Genomic DNA, 22,868 nt, shown 5'->3' with positions numbered 1-22,868 from the left:
TATAACCCGTGACCGCGGCGACGCTGATTGGTTGTCCGCGATCTCGGCACCCAATGGGGGTGAGAACAGGAACCTTGTCATCAGTGTCCGGGCGGAAGGACCCGACCCAGGTCAGGAGCTGGAGAAGTGAAACTGGGGACCTGGGGATCCCCAGCCCTGGGCTCCCACCGAGACCTCACCGCCTGGGGACTGAGACTTTGCTGAACCCTGTGCTGCGGGACGGAGCGATGTTTGTCACGGTGTCTCTGAGCCGCCTAAGGACAACTGTCTCCTCAGGTTAGTCAGGATGAAACCTAAGAGCATGGAGCTTCCAGGGAAAATACACACAGCACTTAAAATGAATGTTCACGGAAACATGTGTCGGAGTCCTGGTGATGGTGTGGGGCTGCCGTGGACTCCTGCATCGGGAGGTGACTGGAGTTTTCACAGCTCTGCTCAAGGACTTTTGACACCGTGTTATATGTGACTCTCTGTCCCTACTCACCTCTGCTTTCACTTTCCACTTCTGTTATGTGTGGCAGAGATTCAAAGACATCAACTCAAAATCCACAGTAACAAACAAAATAATAATAAATTTAATGTTTCTCTACTCTACTGAACAAGGGATGAAACCTCAGATCCCCATTGTGTACCTCTGCCATGAGAATCTCCTCTGCCCAGTGTCCACCCTGCACAGGCCTGAGGAACTCAGGAGCCAACTCAGTTATCAGACCCAGGGCTCCACAGGCCTGTGACATACATCTCCCTCATCTCATCAGCTCATGGACTGTGAGTGAAGGTCAGAGAGAGAATAAGAGGTCACAGGTTCTGTAACTCCTAATACACTGTCATCATTATTCTGCTTTATTATTCCTTACAGTTCCTCTCACTGTGATTTACTCACTAAAGCAATGTACCGTGGCAGTGTGTGGACACAGGGAACCGTGGCGTGTAGACAGGGTTCAGTGTGGTGCTGTACTTGGTCTCCACAGGGGTCTCTTCTCAATGGAGAAGGGATCTACTGTGCTGAGACAAAGACCAGGTCCACACAGCCATCTCAGGACTATGGAAGGAAGATCCGTGACCAATGATTCATCCACAGCAAACATGTAAGTGGGACTGGCTTACACTTCTAGAGATTTAGTCTGTTATCGTCATATCAGGAAGCAAGGCAGATGCAGGCAGACATGGTTCTGGAGAAGGACTGAGGGTTCCTTCATCTTGATCTGCTCTTCTCATTGTGATGGCAAAATACACAACAACAGTAACAAGGGAGAAATTATTTATTTTGGCTCATGATTTGAGGGACAGTCCATCTGGGGACGGCAGGGCGGCAGGAGAGGTGTGAGATGTGGTGGCTGAAGTGTGAGGCAGTGGTCTCATTTCATCACAGGGGAGACAGGAGATACACATGATGGGGCCTGAGCAGATCCTGAAGGCACCAGCAAGTCACATGAAGGAGTGACTGTGTGTCTATGGCTCCTACTGCTGTGGCTTTCTGTTTCCCACAGTGCATCTCATGGGGTGTGTCCTGTGATCAGCTGACTGAAGAAGAGAGGCGGCTTATAGTGATACTTTATTTGTATGGAAATGTGATTTTATTTGTATGTTAATAAAGTTGCCTTGAGGTCAGAGCAAGCCAGAGCAGAAACTGGGCGGTAGTGGGGCAAGGCTTTAATCCCAGCACTTGGGAGGCAGAGCTAGGTAGATCTCTGTGTGTTCAAGGACACAGCCAGCTTAGCAGAGACACGCCTTTAATCTCAATAGCAACCATAGAAGACCTGGAGGTCTGTACAGACAGGCACTGGGGAGGAGGTCATGTTGCTGGGTTTACAACCAATGAGAAAACAACAGAAAATCTATAAAAAAGATAGGACACAGAGAGGTAGCTCTCTTGCAGAGAGGAAGAACAGCAGAAGCAGTGAAGGGTAAGGTTTTCCGCTCTTGCTCTGACCTTGTGGTTTTTAACTCTGCAATTGGTTCTGTGTTTCTTATTTAACAAGCCGGTTACATCTACAGCAGCTGGATTGACAGGTTCTGCTCACTGTGCAGTCACCATTTAGAAATGGACAGCTGCTGTATCACAGCCCATACTGAGACAATCCTGAACAATGATGAAGGAAATCTTCACAGAGGCCAGAACTTTTGGCAAGGCAAGTGATTGTACATTTTTTGGTGGAGGGAAATATGGCCAGGTTTAGAAACATAATAGTACAACCGCCAATGGGAGGAATAGGAGATGCATGATGAGCCAGTTTCTCAGAATATACCCCACAATGCCAGCTGGTGACATTTCCTAACCAGCGATGACACAATCCATGAGGATCACATCACTAGTTCAGGGTATCCCAGCCATGTTCAGGAGCTGGTCCAAGAACAGAGTGCTCATTTTCAAGCACCCTTGGTATAGTTGTTCATATTCACAAGGATGTGAATTCCATCCCAGTGGGTGCAATCAGCTGCTTTTCCATTGCTGAGAACCAGCAGCTGCACAGGCCACAAAGCAGAGGACTCACCAGTCCCTGTCTGGTACTAAAAGCCTGTGGTCCCTGGTGAGCCAGGGGCCTTCAGCCATCCAAGGACGTCCACAGAAGCTGGGTTCTGATGTCCCTGAAGAATGGTGGTGGCAGCTGTGAGGGTTTTTTGTTTGTTTTTGTTTTTTGTTTTTGGTGCAAGGGCATCTGGGCAGTTGGGAACCAAGAAATACCACAAAGTCACACCATGCAACAAACCTCACAGAGAGACTGATTGGGGAGAAACACAGAATGGTGGCTGCCTCTGACAGGGACAGAGACAGCAGATGGCCTGGTGGAGGGGAGGACTTTTACAGGGTTTTGGAGCTTTGTGCAGTGAGCTAGTGGAAATACACAGTGTGGATGGAAGTATTGCTGTATTGCTTGACAGTCAACTTTGAGAAACATTGTTTGCTGGTGAACCCTGAGTTGATGGGGTAGGGATTACCAAGTCTTGAAGCTCAGAGACAGGCCAGGGACAGGGTGATTTTCCACTGACGTGTTACTGATGGATCATCCTGACTCCATCTATTTTGTTATAAGGTCAAAACACATTCATTTCTATTTGCTGCAAAATTCAAGCTTCACCACGCTTAACCTGTTTCTGGATTTGACAAACCCCCCACCTGTGGAGTTTGACTCACTGCCTGAATGTACCTTGATAAGATGTTCTGCCAAATAATTAGAAAATGTTCAGTCAAGTCCCTACATAACCAAAATTCTTCTGGGAAACCCTATCCTTGAAAAAACCCTAGACTTTCAGGGGTTTCAGACTATGTAAATGCAGCTTTCTCCTGTGTTTGTTGCTATTTCTCAAAGCATGAATTATGGTGATAGCCATGACAGACAGAAACAAACCTTTAAGAATTTAACCAAAAAATCTGGGTAATGGTCTTAACTCTTGTCCAGTAGGATTAGCATTACCTACAGCGGCTACCAAAATATGATAGATGAACTCAACAGTGAGACTCATACAAGCCATGAGTGCTTGCCAGCATGGTGTGAAGGCAAGCAGGGAAAGGGAGAAGCTTTTCTCTAGACCTTTTTATCTGTGGCCAACGGAAGGAGCTCCCCATATTCAGGGTGGATCTCTCCTCTATATAACTTGATCTTGGAAGTCCCTCACGGGAATGCCCAGTGGCTTGTCTGTATGTTGGCTCCAGACTCAGTTAACACTGAAATTAGACGTCAACCATCACCAGCTTCAACATGGTCAATGCTCAGAGGTGGCTCCTGAAGAATATGACCCTTATGCAAGCAGAGAGTCCCTGTCCTCTCAGTGAGAGCATTCCTGAAGGCCTGAGAAAGAGATGTAGCATGTAGACTCTTGTTAACAGGGGTGCATGCAGTCTCTCAGATGCCTCCTAATCTACTGCTTCATATTTTTTGTAAAAAAAGTTTTTCTTTATTTCTATGTATATGGGTGTTTTGTTTGCATGCACATCTGTGCACCACATGCATGCTGCATCCAAGGAGCACAGATCCCCAGGAACCAGAGTTACACATGATTGTTAGCCTACTATGGATGCTGGGAATCAAATTCAGGTCCTCTGAGCAGAAGCTAAGTGCTCTCAACCACCATTTTTCCAGTCCCAAGCAATTATACTCCTTATGTGTGTACTAACGAGTTTTATGTCAACTGGACATACAAACTAGAGTTTTCTGAAAGGAGGGAATCTCAATTTTGAAAGTGCCTCCATGAGATCCATCTGTAAGGCATTTTCTCATTAGTGACCAATGGGGGAGGGCCCAGCCCATTATGGAAAGTTCCATCCCTGGGCTGGTGGTCCTGGGTTCTATGAGAAAGAAGGCTGAGCAAGCCATGAGGAGTTTGCCAATAAGCAGCACCTCTCAACGACCTCTGCATGGATTCCAGTCTCCAGGCTCCTGCCCTGTGTGAGTTCCTGCCCTGACTTCCTTAGATGATGAACAGACCCTTTCCTCCCCAACTTGCTTTTTGGTCCAGGTGTTTCCTTGCAGTGATAGAAACCCTGACTGAGACAGTGTGTCAACCCTGCTACCCATTAGATGCAGTCCTCGTTTGCATTCTCTGCTGGACAAACACTGTGGCCAAAGGCATCTAGGAGTGGACAGGGTTTATCTGACTTGCAGGTTGCAGCCTGTCCTTGGGGCTGGAGACAGAAACTGAAGCAGAGACCATGAGACATGTTCACTGACCATCTCTCACAGACTTCCTGGGAAAGCTGCCCCCCAGACCCCGGAGCTGAGGACCGAACCCAGGGCCTTGTGCTTGCTAGGCAAGCACTCTACCACTGAGCTAAATCCCCAACCCCAAAAGCTGCTTTTTGCACACCCCAGAAACACATGCCTAAGGGCGGCAGTGTCCACAAAGTGCCATCCTGTCAATCTGTACAGCACCCACTGCTTAGGTCCTAGAAGCCTCACTTGTAGCAGGAATCTTAAAAGTTCTTATTGGGCTGGAGAGATGGCTCAGCGGTTAAGAGCACTGGCTCTTCTTCCAGAGGTCCTGAGTTCAATTCCCAGCAACCACATGGTGGCACACAACCATCTGTAATGAGATTTGGTGCCCTCTTCTGGCCTGCAAATATGCATGTAGGCAGAACACTGTATACATAATAAATAGATAAATCTTTTTTTAAAAAAAGTTCATATTAATATAATCAAACCTGAAGCCAGGAATTGGAGTGAATGCTGGAAGATCAGAGAAGCAAAACAAGCCACAGCTTCCTCACCTCACCAGTTCTTCAGCTGATCCTGTTTCCTCAGACTGGATGCTTCTGAGTCCTCATCCAAATGGATCTCATCTGAACTGTGCTGCTCCAAAGCCTAAAGGCCAGCCAAATGCTTCTAGTTTCTGGTCCTCATGCCTTATATACCTTTCTGTTTTCTACCATCACTCTCTGGGATTAAAGGCTTCAGTCACCATGCTTGGCTGTATCCTTGAACAGATGGATTCCTGCCTCTGGAATGCTGGGATTAAAGGCATGTGCTACCACTGCCTATCCTCTATGTTTAATATTGTGGCTGTTCTGTCTCTGACTCCAGATAAGTTTATTAGGGTGTACAATATTTTGGGGAACACAGTTCCACCACACTGACTAGGGCCAGCGAGGGAATGAAGGAAGGACAGACACACAGACAATGAAGCTGGGATAAGGTGGCTTTCTCTCCTGCCACTGACACGTCCACATCCTGGAACCTCCACACGTTTACAGGTACAGCCGAGACGGGGTTAGCTAGTGTGGGTAGGAGGTCTGTATAGGTGAGACGTCTCAGCTATAAACATCCAGGAGCAGGAAGCCACAGGTGGTGATCTTTGCACACATTGATCAATAGATCGCAGACACGCAGGTGTGGACTCCAAGGGCAGCTTTGCCATCCCTCTTGAGCCAGGCTCTATTGGAATGGCCTTGTCAATGTACCATGGGCCATTAGTTTAGTAACTAAACGCACAGTGATATGTCCTAGTCAGGGTTTCTATTACTGTGATGACACACCATGACCAAAGAAACTTGAGGAGGAAAGGGTTTGTTCAGCTTTCATATACAGTGCTGTTCACCATCAAAGGAGTCAGGACAGGAAGTCACACTGCACAGGAACCTGGAGGCAGGCGCTGATGCAGAGGCCATGGAGGGGTGCTGCCTACAGGCTGGCTCATCATGGTTTGTGTAGCTCTCAGCCTGCTTTCTTCTAGAACCCAAGACCACCAGCCCAGGGATGGCACCAACCAGTGGGCTAGGCCCTCCCTCATAAGTTACCAACTAAGAAAATGCTTGCCAGCTAGTGGTGGCACACGACTTTAATCCCAGCACTTGATGGCAGAGGCAGGTGGATGTCTGAGTTCAAAGCCAGCCTGGGCTACCCAGTTCCAAGATAACCAGGCCTACACACAAACTGTAAGGGGGTGGGCAGGGGGAGCGGAGAGAGAAAGTGCCCCACAAGCTTTCCTACAGCCGGATCCTCTGGAGGCATTTTCTTAGTCAAGGCTCCCTCCTCTCAGATGACTTCGGCTTCTGTCAAGTTGACATAAGCTGTCTGCGGTTGACAAAAAGGGGGACTCTAATGGTGACTGAGTGGGGAACCTAGCAAGGCTTGTCTGGAGTTTTCTGGATTTCTCTGTGAAAATCTCCTACCAGAATTGGGACAGTCTCTCCAGAAATGGGGATCTCAAGCAGGAGAGGTGGCTACGTGGTAGGAGCACCCGCTGCTCTTGCAGAGGACCCAGGTTGGATGCCCAGCATTCATGACAGGTAGCTCTCATAACCACCTGTAACTCCAGTTCCCGAGGACACAGTGCCCTCTGCTGGCCGACATGAGCATTGCACATTTGGTGTTCTACATACACACAGTGGAAACACACACAGGCAATAATCTGAAAATAAAAACAAGGAACCTAATAGAGACGGAAGCATTCGGCCTTATCTAAAGCCCTCCAGCCTCATGTGAGAACCCAACCTCGGCAAAGCCTCTCGCCTAAGTCTTGGACTGTCCTTCTCTGCAGAAACCATCCTCCTTGACAATCAGAGAGGAATACAGATGTGCATGGAGCACCAAAGCTATGGGCCGTGCAGAAGCCGCTCCCCCAGCAGTCCTGGGTTCCGAGGCACATTTCTATGAAGACATCCATTCCCCAGGTAAGCAAGAGTCCTGCCCCTTCTGAGCCACACCTGCCCACAGGCTCTCCCAGTCACAGGAAAACCAGCACTCTTAGACAGGCTCAGGGTGGACAGCACTTTTGTTACATATGTGGAGAACTCAGCCTCAGAACTGCATGACAACACAGTGTCATGCCAAGGCTCTGAGGGCACACAGGTGCCCAGGCCTGATAGAGAAGACAGTTCCTCAGACAACGCAATGCAGCATGAGATAGGGTCCTTCTGGGAGCATGTGGGAAGCAGAAATCAGTATTTGAGGCAGGTCAGTGTGAACATTCCAGTCGGGTGGACCCGGGTGTGGACAGCCCTCAGAATGCCCGTGAGTACTGAGAAGGCTGACTGTGGACCACTTTCCAAAGCAACTGAACTGCAGGATCTGAAACCTCAGACCAGCAACACAGGTTCCAGGCTCTGCCAGGCCAGATCGGGCAGGGCCAAGGCAGGTGCCTCGTCCAGGCCCAAAGACGCTGCCATGCTGCTCACTCTGGCCTGTCACACTTTTACATGGAGGCAGGGCCAAGAGGAGAGTTCTGGGGTGAAGGTGTGTGTGGGGGAGCAGAAATCTCTTCCAGAAGACAGGCTCCAAAGAAGTCCCACAGCCTCCTTCACACCCAGTTCTCCCCAGCCCAGCCCAAGAGAAAGTCATCTTCTCAAGGGACTTAGAGGGGCAGGGAGGGAAGGACCCCACTGGTCAGTCTCAGCACTGACCCCCACTTGTTCACACACACATCTACTGATCAGTCTCAGTACTGACCCCCACTTGCTCACACACACACCCACTGCTCAGTCTCAGCACTGACCCCCACTTGTTCACACACACACATCCACTGCTCAATCTCAGCACTGACCCCCACTTGCTCACACCCACGTGCAACTTCCAATTTGAATTTTCCCATCACCCTCCTGTGACAAAAATCAGTTAAGGTCTCGTGTGTGACATGTGCCTTTAATCCCAACACTGCAGAGCAGATGCAGACAATTCTCTGTGTGTTCGAGGCTAACCTGGTCACTATAGTGAGTTCCAGGATTGGGATTGCTTTAGATCTGCAGATTGCTTTTGGAATAACAACCATTTCTCCCAACCAGGGAAGTTCTTTCCATCCTCTAGTGTCTTCTTCATCTGTTCATTCAGGGTGTTGATGATTTCATCCTTGGTTAGGGTTATTCCAAGATATTTTTATTTTAGGCTATTGTGGTGGAATAGTTTCCTGATCTCTTTCTTAGTCTGTTTTCATTAGTGACTAAGAGGCTGTTGGGTCTTATTGTTGGTGGTCCTGAGCAGTGGAGTTTTCTGATGGACTCTTGGGGTCTCTACTGCACAGAATCATCATCTACAGATGAAAACACTTGGACTTTCTCCTTCCCTATGTGTGTCCCCATCATCTCCTTCCCTATGTGTGTCTCCATCATCTTCTTCCCTGTGTGTGTCTCCATCATCTCCTTCCCTATGTGTGTCCCCATCATCTCCTTCCCTATGTGTGTCCCCATCATCTCCTTCCCTATGTGTCCCCATCATCTCCTTCCCTATCTGTGTCCCCATCATCTCCGTCCCTATATGTGTCTCTGTCATCTCCTTCCCTATGTGTGTCCCCATCATCTCCTTCCCTGGTCTCATTCCTGAGCCCCAGACTTTATGTTGTGTGTTGAACATGGATGGGAGAGTATGAGCATCGTTGTCTTGTCCTTGACTTTAGTGGAAATGCTTTGAGTTTTTCTCCATTTAATATACTCTTGGTTTGGAGGTCAAATTTAAACAATATCTGTCTACAAATTTAGCCCTGTAGAAGGTACTGGAAAGAAAACCCCAACACAAAGAGGTAACTACATCCATGAAAACACAGGAAATAATAATCTCATCCCAGCAAGACTGAAAGAAGGGAAGCATGAGCACACACTGAAGGAGACCCCTGCACAGTGGGGGCTTCTCCCAGGCCCTGGAGTAGGCGCAAACCACACCCAAACACAGGCTTTCACAGGGAGAGGCTTTATCAAGAGGGGGAAGAAAAGCTAAGTGGCTGCTTTCTGACCCGGCAGAGAAATGGCAGCAATGACCCTGCAGGTGTAATGTTGGAAAGGAGAGGTCTGTGTTAGAATGGGCTAGCCTGCAGTGGTGTATTTTGATTGGGGGAGTTCAGTAGGTGAAGCAAAGAAGGGTTGTGATTGCTGGACTTCGGTACTCACCCTCAGGAATGAGTCTGGCCTACAAAAGTGTTCAAATAAGGGGATAAACATTGATGGCTAGCTTTAGGGTTGTAATCTAATGCATTTTAGCAAGGCACAGGGAATGGGAGAGAAGAGCAAAGCCTGCCAGACCACATATTCGAGTGGGCTAGTGTCCCTTCACACACATATACACCATCACCACCACCACCACCACCAACAACAACAAAGTGAAAGTAATGACCACTGGGCATTGTTATCTCTCAACATAAATGGACTAATTTGTCAGGAGTCATGAGAGAGGAACAGCAAGCAGCTTTGGAACTCGTGGAAAACAACTCACTAGTCAGAATAAACAAGCTAGGTGAGCCTTGGAGAGGCAGAGCCCCCAAGGAAGAATTGTTCTGAGGACCTAATGCTGTAATTGAGTATAGTTCTGCTTATTGCCCTCATGGTCACCATGTCCCTCATAACCTATGAGTTGTAGGAAAACTAAGGGTGTTTCTAGCCCCTCACTGGGCAGTGTTACTGGTACTTAACAATAACTGATTGACTTTTTCCAAGATTTGCTACTGGAGCAGATTAAGGATTCAACCACCACCCTTAGAAAGAATTTAGAGATGTAGATGGTTAGTATAGTCAGGTTAAGATGATTTTGTCTATGTCTTTGATGTAGAAAATCTTAGGGAACAATTCTAGGTTTAGAAGAGCACACTTTTAATGGTTGAGCAAGGGATTCACTGAGTTCAGGGAACAAGAACAAAAGCACCCTAGTTGTTACTAGCTGACTTACCTTTCTTGCTAATGGTAGCTTGGTTACTAAGGTGATGATTAATTACTTGTACCCATTTTTCCCCTTGGCATCCTGGTATGATTTCATAAAAAACCATTGATGAGTGAGTGTGCACTCTGAGGATTTAAAGTAGAAATGACCATTTGGCTGCAACTGTTCCCTGAGACAGAGCCTGCCAGCACCTGACTGGACTAAGAAGTGAGTCTTTATCCTCATACCCGAACACCTGAGCCCCTAGGCTTTGGGCCCAGAGGCACAACCCTGCGCCCCTACACCACCAACCATTGCAGTCCCAGTATCAGGGCAGTTGGCAGGCAGAACTCCTGCACACAGGTCAGAATACTACCATCCCCCATCAGATTCTGTAATGCAAGCCCATCTCCCCCAAATCCCACCCACCCTCAGAGACTGCAACTGTTGCCTGAGACAGAGCCTGCCAGCATCAGATTGGAATAAGAGTCCCAGTTTCAGGCCAGTTGTCAGGCAGACCTCCTGCAGACAGGTCAGACTATCACCAACTACCATAGGCTATGATTGCAGTTACTCCCTGAGACAGAGCCCACTAGCACCAATTAGACTAAGAGCTGCTCCCTGAGACAAAAAGTCCATCAGCATCGACTAGACCAAGAGCTCCCACTGGACCAAAAGTATCAATCAGACCAAGAGAGGCTCCCTCAGACACAGACACCACTTGCCCAAGTGGAAAAAGAGATGGGTAGTTGCCAGTGCAAAAATACAGTCAACAACAGAAAAATCAATATGGTTTCATCAGAACCTATGTCAGCAAGACCTGAATATCCCAACACAGAAGAAACAGAAGACCTTAAATGACTTTAAGAAGATATTAGAGATCTTAAAAGAGGAAATGGGGAATTCCCTTAAAGAAATCAAGGAAAAGTCCAACAAAAAATGGGAAGAAATCAGTAAATCCTTTGAAAGTCAAGAGAAAGCAATTAAGCAAGTGAGGGAAACAGTTCAAGATTTGAAAACTGGAATGGAGACAATAAAGAAGACACAAACTGAGGTGATGCTGGAAGTGGAAAATCTGAGTAAACAAACAGGAACTACAGATGCAAGTATAACCACCAGAATGCAAAAGATGGACGAGAGGATCTCTGGCCTTGAAGATACAGGAGGGGAAATAGATTCTTCAGTCAAAGAAAACACTAAAACCAACAAAGTCATGACCCAAAGTGTCCAGGAAATTTGGGACACCATGAAAAGACCAAACCTATGAATAGAAAGAAGAAGGAGAAGAATACTAACTCAAAGGCACAGAACATATATTCAACAAAATCATAGAAGAAAATTTTCCCAACCTAAAGAAGGAAATGCCTATAAAGATACAAGAAGGTTACAGAACACCAAATAGACTGGATCCAAACAAAAGTCCCCTCACCACATAATAATCAAACCATTAAACATACAGAATAAAGAAAAATATTAAGAGCTTCAAAAAAAAGGCCAAGTAACATATAAAGACAGACCCATAAGAATAACACCTGACTTCTCAATGATTTCCGGGAGTAGAAGAAGCAGCTGTCCAAACTTCTCTGTTCGCTGGGGGTAGTTGCAAACCGTGTAGTCCTGCCAGGCAGCATTCACCTGTTCCTGGACACCTTCCACCAGCTGGAAGTTCTCAAGATTCTTGATGTCTAAGCTGAACAGCACTAGGAACTTCAGACATACCAACTCTGGATGGTCAAACTGTAGAGAACAAAGTCTCAGGACTAGCTCCTGTGAATGACTCAGGAGGTTGGTGAGTGTGACTCTGGCTTGTGAGGCTATGCTGGAGTAGTCAACCTGCTGCCCAGTAATCAGCAAGAGGTACCCTTCCTTCCCATGTACCACTTGCCAGTAAATGTGATCAAGGATCAAGAGCTCACTCCAGCAGTTCTGAGGCAGCTTCATTTGGTCATCAACCTTCAGGTCTCTGAAGAAGACACTACTCCTGGCCCACTCAACAATGGAGAAGAGGGTCTGCTCTGCCATTTTGCACATGAGCCCAAATGTGTTCAGCTTTTCATGCTTGCCTCAGTTAACCTGCTTTGCTGTGAGTAAGCTGAGATTTTCACTCGAATTTGAGGCTCATCTGGTTCACACTTCACAAGTTCCTGTATCAGGTATGGGGTGCTGGCTGGGGAGCGTATCTGGTAACCATCCATGTAGGAGTAGTCCATCACTGACTCAGGCAAGCTGATGTAGGGATCTGGGTACTCAGACTTGATGGCCAGGCTAGGAAAGTGACCATATTGGTAACCTTGCAGGCTGCCAGGAGGTGGCATTGTCATGCTAATGGGGGAGGTGACAAAGGGACTTCTGTCATAGTCTGTGGGAGGCAAGGCAGCAAGGTTCAGAGGTAGGCCTTTGGAGGCAGAATGGATGTTCTGAATTGCAGAGAAGATGGTCAGGTCCAAGGGCATCACTTGCATCACCTGAGTCATGGATTCCAACTTAAATCCATCAGCTCCAATGAGGGATGAGGGCTTTCTTCTGTTGCTTTAGGGCCCTGTCTCTCTTGTACATCGGCCCCAACTTACTTCTGCCTCCTTGCATGCGCTCAGCTCCTACGGCTTCTAGCTTCATTCCAACACTTGGACATTTTTGGAATCGACAGTAAGGACTATGGTTTCTCTGTGTTTTGTCAGTTCTGGCAGTTCTGGTTTTATATACATGTGTACCTTTTATTGATTTGGACTGTTCACTTAAAAAAACCCTTGCAGCTTTGACAGGTAAGGAGACCATAATGGTACCCGGATACTTTATCACCACAAACAGGACATAGCTCTTCGAGATCTTCATCATGGAGAAATTCACCATTTTAAATTGAGACACTTGCTTGTTTTCCGGCATCTGCCCCTGTTCCCCATGCGATCGGACCAGTCTCCACTTTGGGCAGCATGACAAGAGGGCTGCAGGCAGGAATGGGGGGTCGTGTCGGTCTGGCAGCCCAGCACCTGGACACGGGCAGCACAGATTGAACTCAGGTGGAAAGAGAGAAGGGATGACCAGCATGCCAACTTACCCACCCACTTGCCCAGGGCTGCCAGTCAGGACTTCGGAGCCCTGTAGGATCCCGCAGCTCCAGAGATGTCCCTGAGCTGAGCACAGGAGCCAAGCCACACTGAAATGGTCCTGCTGCTGGGGTTCTGCTAGGCAAAGGCTGAGGCAGCAAGGGCCAGTGCACTGCTGCCTGGGACAGTGAGCTGTGCTGGCTTGCTCTGGAGGGCAGCAGAGGAGGCCTCCAGCTGCTCCTGCCCCAGCTGCTGAAGGGCTCCAGGACTCCTTCCCCTCCCTGAACCTTCCTTCTGGCTCAGGATCTGCGGGGGTCTCTCTCTTTCTTTCTCTCTTAATTGTTGATCTTAGTGCCTGTGCTATTGGTGTTCTGTTCAGGAAGTTTTCTCCTGTGCCAACATTGTTGAACATTTTTAAAGTGTTTCTTGTCCATTTGAACTTCTTCTGTTGAGAATTCTCTCTTTAGATCTGTACACCATTTTCTAATTGGAATGTTTGATTTGGCTGTCAGTGTTCTGTTTAGGAAGTTATCTCCTGTATTGATGTGTTCAAGGCTTTCCCCTACTTTCTATTCTGTCAGGTTCTGTGTATCTGGATTCATGTTGAGGTCTTTGAACTACTTGGACTTGGGTTTTGTGCAGGATGATACATGGAGATCTATTTACATTCTCCTACGTGCAGACATCCAGTTAGACCAGCACCAACTGTTGAAGATGCTTTCTTTTCTCTGTTGTGTAGTTTTTAGCTTCTTTATAAAAATCAGGTGTCCATAGGGGTGTGTGTGTGTGTGTGTGTGTGTGTGTGTGTGTGTGTGTGTATGTCTGGGTCTTTGATTCAATTCCATTGATCACCCGTCAGTTTTTATGTCAATACCATGCATCTTTTAGCACTAAAACTCTGTAGTAGATCTTGAAACCAGGGATTGTGAAACCCCCAGAAGTTCTTTTATTGTTCAGGATTGATTTATCGATCCTGGGTGTGTTGTTTTTCCACATAAAGTTGAGCCGTTTCTTTTCAAGGACCATAAAAAATTTGATGGGGATGGTGTTGAATCTGTAGATTGCTTTTGGTAAAATGGCCTTTTCACTGTGTTAATCCTGCTGATCCATGAGCATGGAAGATTTTTCCATCCTCTGATGTCTTCTTCAGTTTCTTTCTTCAGAGACTTGAAGTTTAATAGTACAAGTCTTTCACTTAACGAGTTCAGGTTCAGTTACCACAGATATTTTATGTTGTTTGTGGCTATTGTGAAGGAAATTGTTAATCCCTGATTTGTTTCTCAGTGTGTTTATCATTTGTATTTAGGAGTCCTACTGATTTTTTTTTTTTAGTCAATCTTGTATCCAGCCACATTGCTGAAGGTTTTTATCAGTTGTACAAGTTCCCTGGTAGAATTTTGGGGATTCTCTTATGTATACCATGATATCATATGCAAATAAAGATACTTTGATTTCTTCCTTCCTTTATTTTTTTGTTTTTGTTTTTCGAGACAGGGTTTCTCTGTGTAGTTTTGGTACCTGTCCTGGATGTCTCTCTCTAGACCAAGCTTGCTTCCAACTCTCTGCCTGGCTCTGTCTCTCGAGTGCTGGGATTAAAGGCATGTACCATTGCCACCTGGCAACTTCTTCCTTTCTTAAAGATACCGAGGAATAAAAAAAATCAAAGGAAACGAGTAAATCCCTTAATGAATGTCAAGAAACCCAAGAAAAAACAAACACTTGAAGGAAACAAAGAAAAATGTTCAAGCCCTGAAAATAGAGACAGAAGCAATGAAGAAAACACAAACCATATAATAATCAAAACACCAAACATACAGAAAAGAGAAAGTCTACTAAAAGCTTAAGGGGAAAAGGACAAGTAACATATGAGTGCAGACCTATTTGGATTACCGCTGCTCTCAGTGGAGACTCTAAAATCCAGAAGGGCCTGGACAGATGTGCTGCAGACTCTAGGAGACCACAGATGCCAGCTCAGACTACCAAACCCAGGAAAACTTTCAATCACCATAGATGGAGAAAAAAAGATATATTTTTTTAACGAAGTATATTTAAAATAGTATCTGCCTACAAATCCAGCCCTACAGAAGGTGCTAAAACGAAAACTCCAACATATGGGGGTTATTTACACACATGAGAACCCGGGAAATAAATGATTTCACAGTAGCAAAACCAAAAATGGGAAACACACACACAAGCACACATCATCACCACCACCACCAAACACCATAACAACAACAACCAAACAACAGTGATTAACAATCATTGTTCATTGACATCTCCCAATATCAATGGATTCAATTATCCAATAAAAAGACACAGACTAACGGAATGAATGTAAAAGCAGGATCCACCCTTCTGCTGCATATGAGAAACATACCTTAATACTAAAGATAGGCATAACCTCAGAGTAAAGGGTTGGAAAAACATATTCTGAGAAAATGGATTCAAGAAGCAAGCTGGTGTAGCCAGTCTAATACCTAACAAAGAGACTTCATCCAAAATTAACCAAAAAACATAGGGAAGAACACTTCATATTCATCAAAGAAAAAATCCACCAAGATAATGTTTTCAGTTCTTAACATCTATGCCCTGAACACAAGGGCACCCATGTTTGTAAAAGAAACATTACATTGATAGTGGGAGACTTCAGTAGACCCCACTCTCACCGGTGGACAGGTCAACCAGACAAACACTAAACAGAGAAGTATTGGAGCTAACAGACGTCATAAACCAAATGGACCCAGCAGATATCTACAGAACATTCTATTCAAACACAAAAGAATATACCTTCTTCTCAGCACCTCATGGAACTTATTCCAAAATTGATCACATACTCTGACATAAAATAAGTCTCAACAGATACAAGAAAATTGAAACGATCCTCTCTAAACAAACAACCTCTTATTAAAGCTGGATTTCAACAACAACAGAAAGTCTACAAACTCATGGAAACAGAGCAAGTCTCTACTGAATGACCACTGGATCAAGACAGACAGACAGACAGACAGACAGAAAGAAAGAAAGAAAGAAAGAAAGAAAGAAAGAAAGAAAGAAAGGAAAGAAGGAAGGAAGGAAGGAGGGAAGGAGGGAGGAAGGAAAGAAAGAAAGAAGGAAAGAAATGAAAGACTTTCTAGAATTCAATGAAAATTAGTGTACAACGTACTCAAACTTCTGGGACACAAAGTGGTGCTAAGAGGAATGTTCAGAGCACTAAGTGCCTACACAGAATACTTGGAGAGATCTCATACTAGCAATTTAACAGCACACATGAACGCTCTAGAACAAAAAGAAGCAAGCACACCCAAGAGGAGTAGCTCACAAGAAATAATCAAACTGATATCTAGAAAATAGAAACAAAGAGAATACAAAGAATCAATGAAACAAAGAGTTGGTTCTTTGAGAAAGTCAACAAGATAGACAAACCCTTATCCAAGCTATGTAAAATTCTCAGAGAGTATATTCAAATTAGTAAAATCAGAAATGAAAAGGGTACATAACAACAGACAACAAGGAAATCTAAGAATCATTAGGTTGTAGACAGAAGTTTCTGTCCCACCAGCAACTCCCAAATGTGGTGGTATTGTGTTCCCCAAAATATTGTGTGTTCCCCGAAAGAAACATATATGGGGGCAGAGAACAGACAGCCACTAGATACAGAGCCACAAATGATGGCTAGAAAATGGGTCAGAGAAAGCCATAGCAGAAGTTGGGCGGTGGTGGTGCACGCCTTTAATGCCAGCACTTGGGAGGCAGAGCCAGGGGGATTTCTGAGTTCAAGGCCACTTTAGAAACAGCTAAACATGGTGACCCACACCTTTAATCCCAGAAACCCAGCCTTTAATCCCAGGGAGTGACGCAGAAAGTAGAAAGATATATAAGGCGTGAAAACCAGTCACCAGAGTTAGTTAAGCATTTGGCTGGTTTAGCATTCAGGCTTTAGAGAAGCACAGTGCACCTGAGAGTCATTGGGATGAGGACTCAAAAGCTTCCAGCCTGAGGAAACAGGATACCTGAGGAACTAGCAAGGTGAGATAGCTGTGGTTTGTTTTGCTTCTCTGATCTTCCAGCATTCACCCCAATAACTGGCCTCAGGTTTGATTTTATTAAGAAGAACTTCTAACCCTTCCAACTACACCCAAATATCTAGCATCAGCTTCCCAAATAGTTGACTTAGAGGTTTAATATAAATGCTAGGCCAGTAGCTCAGGCTTATTACTAGCTAGCTCTTACACTTAATTTAACCCATAATTCTTATCTATTTAGCCTTGTGGCATGGCACCTTTTCTCAGTATGACATTCTCATCTTGCTTCCTCTGTGTCTGGCTGTCGACTCCTGACTCTGCCTTCCTCTTTCCAGCATTCTTACTTTGGCTTTCCTACCTAACTTCCTGCCCAGCTACTGGGCTGTTAGCTTTTTATTAACCACCGAGAGTAATACATATTCATAGTGTAGGAAAGGATTAATTCACAGCATTACGTCATACTTTAAAAACCTGTACTCCCCAAAATTGGAAAATCTAAATAAAATGGCAATTTTCTTGATAAATACCACTTGCCAAAGTAAAATGAAGATCAGATAGACAACTTAAGAAGAGCTATAATCCCTAAGGAAATATAAGCAGTCATTAAAAGTCTCCCAACAGAAAAAGTCCAGGGTCAGACATTTTTAGCCCAGAATTCTACCACATATTCAAAGAAGAATTACCGCCAATGTTCCTCAAATTAATCCACAAAATAGAAACAGAAGGAGCCGGGCGGTGGCGGTGCATGCCTTTAATCCCAGCACTTGGGAGGCAGAGGCAGGCAGATCTTTGTGAGTTTGAGGCCAGCCTGCTCTACAGTGTAAGATCCAGGGCATGCAACAAAACTACACAGAGAAACCCTGTGTCGAAAAACAAAACAAAATAAACAAAAATAGAAACAGAAGGAACATTGCAAAATTCATTTTATAAGGCCACAGTCACCCTGATACCCAAACCACACAAAGATTCAACTCAGTAAGTGAATTACAGATCATTCTCCCTTATGAATATAAATGCAAAAATACTTGCAAGTAAACAAACTGAAAGAAAAAACAACACATGATCATCTCTTTAGATGCTGATAAAAGCCTTTGACAAAATCCAAAACCCCTTCATGATAAAAGTTTTGAAGAGATCAGGGATACAAGGGACAGACCTAAACATAAGCAGGCAGTTCACAGCAAACCTACAGCCAACATCACATTAAATGGAGAGAAACTCAAAGCAATTCCACTAAAATCAGGAAGAAGACAGGGCTGTCTACTCTCTGCATATCTGTTCACTTTGGACTGGAAGTTCTAACTAGAGAAAGCAGACAACTGAAGGAGATCAAGGGTTTACAAACTGGAAAGGAAGAAGTCAAAGACTGATGTTATAGGATCATCAAATCTTTCCTCAGCTGTCACCCTCTGCATGACACCACACTGACCACCTATTGAAACAGCATCCTTTGGGCAGGGCTGATGGCTGAGATACTAAGAGCACATTCTATTCCTGCCAAGAACCAAGTTCAGTTCCCAGCACCCACACCTAGGGGATCTGACACCCTCTTCTGACCTCCAGGAGCCCTGCACTCACCTGGCCACACACACTGGATGCCACAAGTCCACAGAGGTGGATCCTGAGAGAAATGTCCCCATAGTGCTGGGTAGTTGAACTTTGTTCCCTACTTGGTGGTGCTATTTGGGGAGGTGGAGGTTTAAGAGGTGTGGCCTGCTGGAGGAAGTGTGTTACTGGGGGAGGGAGGGGCTGTGAGAGTAAAAAGTCCCATCTGCCTCCATGCTGCTCTCTCTGCTTCCTGTTTGCCCTGAGGAAGTGACTCTCAGCTTCCCGCTCCCCACCATGCCTGTGGCTCTTGCTCTGCTTACTTGCCATGATGCACTCTTATCCATGGAGCTGTAGCCCAGAGAAACTCTTCTAAATGTTGCTTTGGTCTTGGTGTTTGAACAGCAACATAACAGTAATTAACACAAAACATAATTAAAATAAATAATTTTTGAGATGGCGTCACTATGTAGACCAGGCTAGACTTCAACTCACAGGTATCCTCCTGCCTCCAGGTGGAAAGGGCTAGGAATAAAGCATGTATGTGCCAGCATGCCACACTAAAAACTATTAATATATTTAAAAAAACATCAGCTCTCTGTCCTGTTCCTCTCACTCTGGACACCTTCCCTTCTGCCCTCCACCTCCTGACACACCTGTCCTTGTTTATTCCCTTATACTGTATCACAGGCATCTTCCCACCACAGCACTTGCTCCAGGAGACCAGCAACACTGTATCACTTCCTAGTGTGTCTTGGAAACAGGACTTCGTTTCTTTGGCCTGCTGAAATTCATTTAGCTCCTTTTGAAGATACCTTAAAATTTGTGAACCTGAATGTAGCCGTTATGAGACCATTAGTTCTGCTCCTTGAGAGCTGCCTGTTTTTCCTTTATGGTTCTTAGTTGTTCTTTTGCAGAGCTGCCAGCTTAAGTCATGCTGGGATCAAGAAAAATGGGCCTCATGCCAATGGATACCCACATGCTCCAGAAGAGAATTTGATATTTCTGCTGCCATTGTTGCTGCTATAACAGTGAGGACCACTGCTACTACTGTTTCTGGGATTGCCATTTCATAACTGGTTATTACAGCTAGCACAGTGGACACCCTGGCAGCAAAAGTAGCTACCACATTTAATGAATCTTTCATTCTATTGGGCATGACAAATTGAAATCAATAGTTATATACATTCCAATTGGCTTTGAAAGTTATAAATTTACAAACTCAAGTTCCATTTGCTCTCAGGATACCATCTTACAAGGACTCCAATTTGCAGTAAGGCTCGTTAAGGAAGGGAATGGCTCAATTGCCTCTAGCCTACTGGCTATGGGTGGGTTAAAACATCTGTTGGTCTTTTCTGTGTCGAACACACAGATTGCAAGCCCAGCACCACTTAGAGATCTTTGGTAACAGTTAACTCTGCAGCTCTCACAGGACTGAGATTGTATGATAATGAGTATTCAGAGGCGGGTAATGTCTGGGGGGTACTCACCAACCTAAGACACAACGCCTGTGTGGCCTGGGCAGGTGCCTCCATGATGGGTAAGGTGACCTGCTGACGTTCCACATAACCTAAGCCAGAGCTCATTTTTTAGTAAAAGGGGGACCTGTAGGGCCCAGCTCCTGGTTTGGGTAATTGTTGTATTGCTTGTTGGCATTGACCTGGATATCCTCCTTATGCTAATTCCCTTCAAGATTCCAACCTCCTGAATGCTTAAGGGATGTTCCTTGTCTGTGTATCCAGCATATTGGGCATTAACAGCTGAGATGCAAGGTTGTAAAACATCAGAAGCAGGGTTGGGGATTAGCTCAGTGGTAGAGCACTTGCCTAGCAAACACAAGGCCTGGGGTTTGATCCTAAGCTTAAAAAAAAAAAAATCAGAAGCAAACTTCTGCCCTCCAGGGTTCTTCCATTGTGCTGTAAGCCTCTATTTTAGACCTCTTCCATTCTTCAATAAATGGCATTCAAAAAAAAAAATGAAGAAGAGGGGGGTCAAGATCATGATGGGGAAACCCACAGAAACAGCTGACCGGTGCTAGTTAGAGCTGACTCTGGACTGACAGCTAGGGAATCTGCAGGGACTGAACTAGGCCTGCCAAATGTGGATGATAGTTGTGTGGCTTGATCTGTTTGTGAGGTCCCAGGTGCATGAACTGGCTTTTTGGAGCCCATTCCCTGTGGTGGGATACCTTGCTCAGCCTTGATACAATGGGGAGGGGCTAGGCTGTACTTCAACTTGGTATGCTACACTTTGTTGACTACTCTGAGGAGTGGTTGGGGGTACAGTGGGAGGGAGGTGAGGAGGCTGGAGAAGGGGAGGGAGGGGGAACTGGGGTTGGTATGTAAAATGAAAAATATTTTAATAAATAAATGTATATTTTAAAAAAAGAGCTGGGCAGTGGTTGTGCATGCCTTTAATCCCAGCATTCGGGAGGCTGAGGCAGGCAGATGCATCTCTGTGAGTTCAAGGCCAGCCTGGGCTCCCAAGTGAGTTCTAGGAAAGGCTCAAAACTACACAGGGAAACCCTGTCTCAAAAAAAAAGAAAGAAAGAAAGAAAGAAAGAAAGAAAGAGAACTTTGATCTCACATCCAGAACAGACTCTGTGGGCTGATCACAATGGACACAGCTGTGTCCCCTGCATGAGGAGTGGATTTCCTCCATCACAGATGGAGACAGTGACAGCATACCAAGGAAAACATCCATCCAGGGTCAGATCGCTGACCCCGGAGCTCACTGGTCGCACACAGGGGCTGGGTGAGTCGGGATAACCACTGAGGTGCCCACCCCAGTGCACACTCGCCAGCTGCATCACTGCAGTCCCCTGCACAGCTCCCAGCAGCTCCACTCAGCAGTCTCCTCTCCCTCAGGAGCTGCAGCTGGTTTAACCCTGAGAGGGAAGCGCTACATTGTGTCAGCTCCTGAACCTGTAGCTTCTTGTGTTTCCTGAGCCTCATCAGCTCCTCCTGGCTCCAGCAGGGATGTTTCCGTCTAGAGGAAAATTCACACACTCACCTCCCTCTTCTACAGAAGCTCCCTTGATTAACACAACCTCAGGCCAAATGCTGGTGTGTGGAGTGCAGCACCAGGTCCCCTCACACTGAGGTCAGGGTCACCTGAGCTTTCCCTCAGCAAATGCCTCCCTCCCTATCCACCTGCCTTTCTGTCTTTGATCCATGATCCTAGTTATATTTTTATTCATTCATCAACCATTTCTTGGGTCTGAATGTCTGCTGGATCTCAAGCACTGAAGTCATCATCCCTCACAAGACAAAGATGGCAGCATCGGACAGAGATTGTCACCTTCATGGTCTTCATCATCTCAGCTAAACTCCTGGAGGTCACAAAGCTAGAAGAGAAAACTGCAGCCATAACCGGAGCAGGGGGGAAGGAATTTCATCTCTGGCACTCTCACAATCTATTTTTTTTTTAAAGACTTATTACTTTTACATCGGTGTGTTTTTTCTTGCCTGTGTGTATGTCAACAGGTGCCTGTATGGTGTCCCCAGAGGTATTAGATGCCATGGAAAAAAGTTATACTTGTGAGCCTCTATGTGGATGCTGGGATCTGAACTTGGGTCCTCGATAAGCACAGCAAATGCTCTCAACCCCTGAGCCATCTCTGCTGTCTCTAGACCATGGTTTATATGTTTGTTTTTTAATAAACATAAATCTTCAGTAGACTCTAATCATAATCCTTGAATCACCACTGGAGGAAGCACCAAGATTCCCAGAGCCGGGGAGGCAGAGGGAGACCTTGGGCAGAATATAGCTTGTGGTATTGTGTTCCCCAAAATATTGTGTACCCTAAAAATTTATCTGGGGTCAGAGAAGAGACAACCACTAGATACAGAGGCTAGAAAATGGTGGCACTCACGCCTTTAATCCTAGCATTTCAGAGACAGAAATCCCTCTGTATCTCTGTGAGTAAAAGGCCACATTGGAAACAGTCAGGCATGGTGACACACACTTTTAATCCCAGGGAGTGATGGTAGAAAACAGAAAGGTATATAAGGCGTGAGGACCAGAAACTAAAAGCCTTTGGCTGGTTAAGCCTTTAGGCTTTGAGCAGCAGTTCAGCTGAGACCCATTCAGATGAGGACTCAGAAGCTTCCAGTCTGAGGAAACAAGACCAGCTGAGGAACTGGCAAGGTGAGGTGGCTGTGCCTTGTTCTGTTTCTCTGATCTTCCAGCATTCACCCCAATAA

The 22,868-nt window shown here is 45.7% G+C and overlaps 1 pseudogene; it reads right to left on the bottom strand.

Moving 5' to 3' along the window:
* Positions 1–9,136: 9,136 nt before the first annotated feature.
* Positions 9,137–21,550, bottom strand: LOC118575421 (annotated as a pseudogene).
* Between the last annotated feature and the right edge of the window lie 1,318 nt (positions 21,551–22,868).

The sequence above is a fragment of the Onychomys torridus genome, unplaced genomic scaffold (genome assembly GCF_903995425.1).
Source record: "Onychomys torridus unplaced genomic scaffold, mOncTor1.1, whole genome shotgun sequence".
NCBI classification, from domain to species: Eukaryota; Metazoa; Chordata; class Mammalia; order Rodentia; family Cricetidae; genus Onychomys; species Onychomys torridus.
This window is presented reverse-complemented; position numbering and strand designations above follow the sequence as displayed.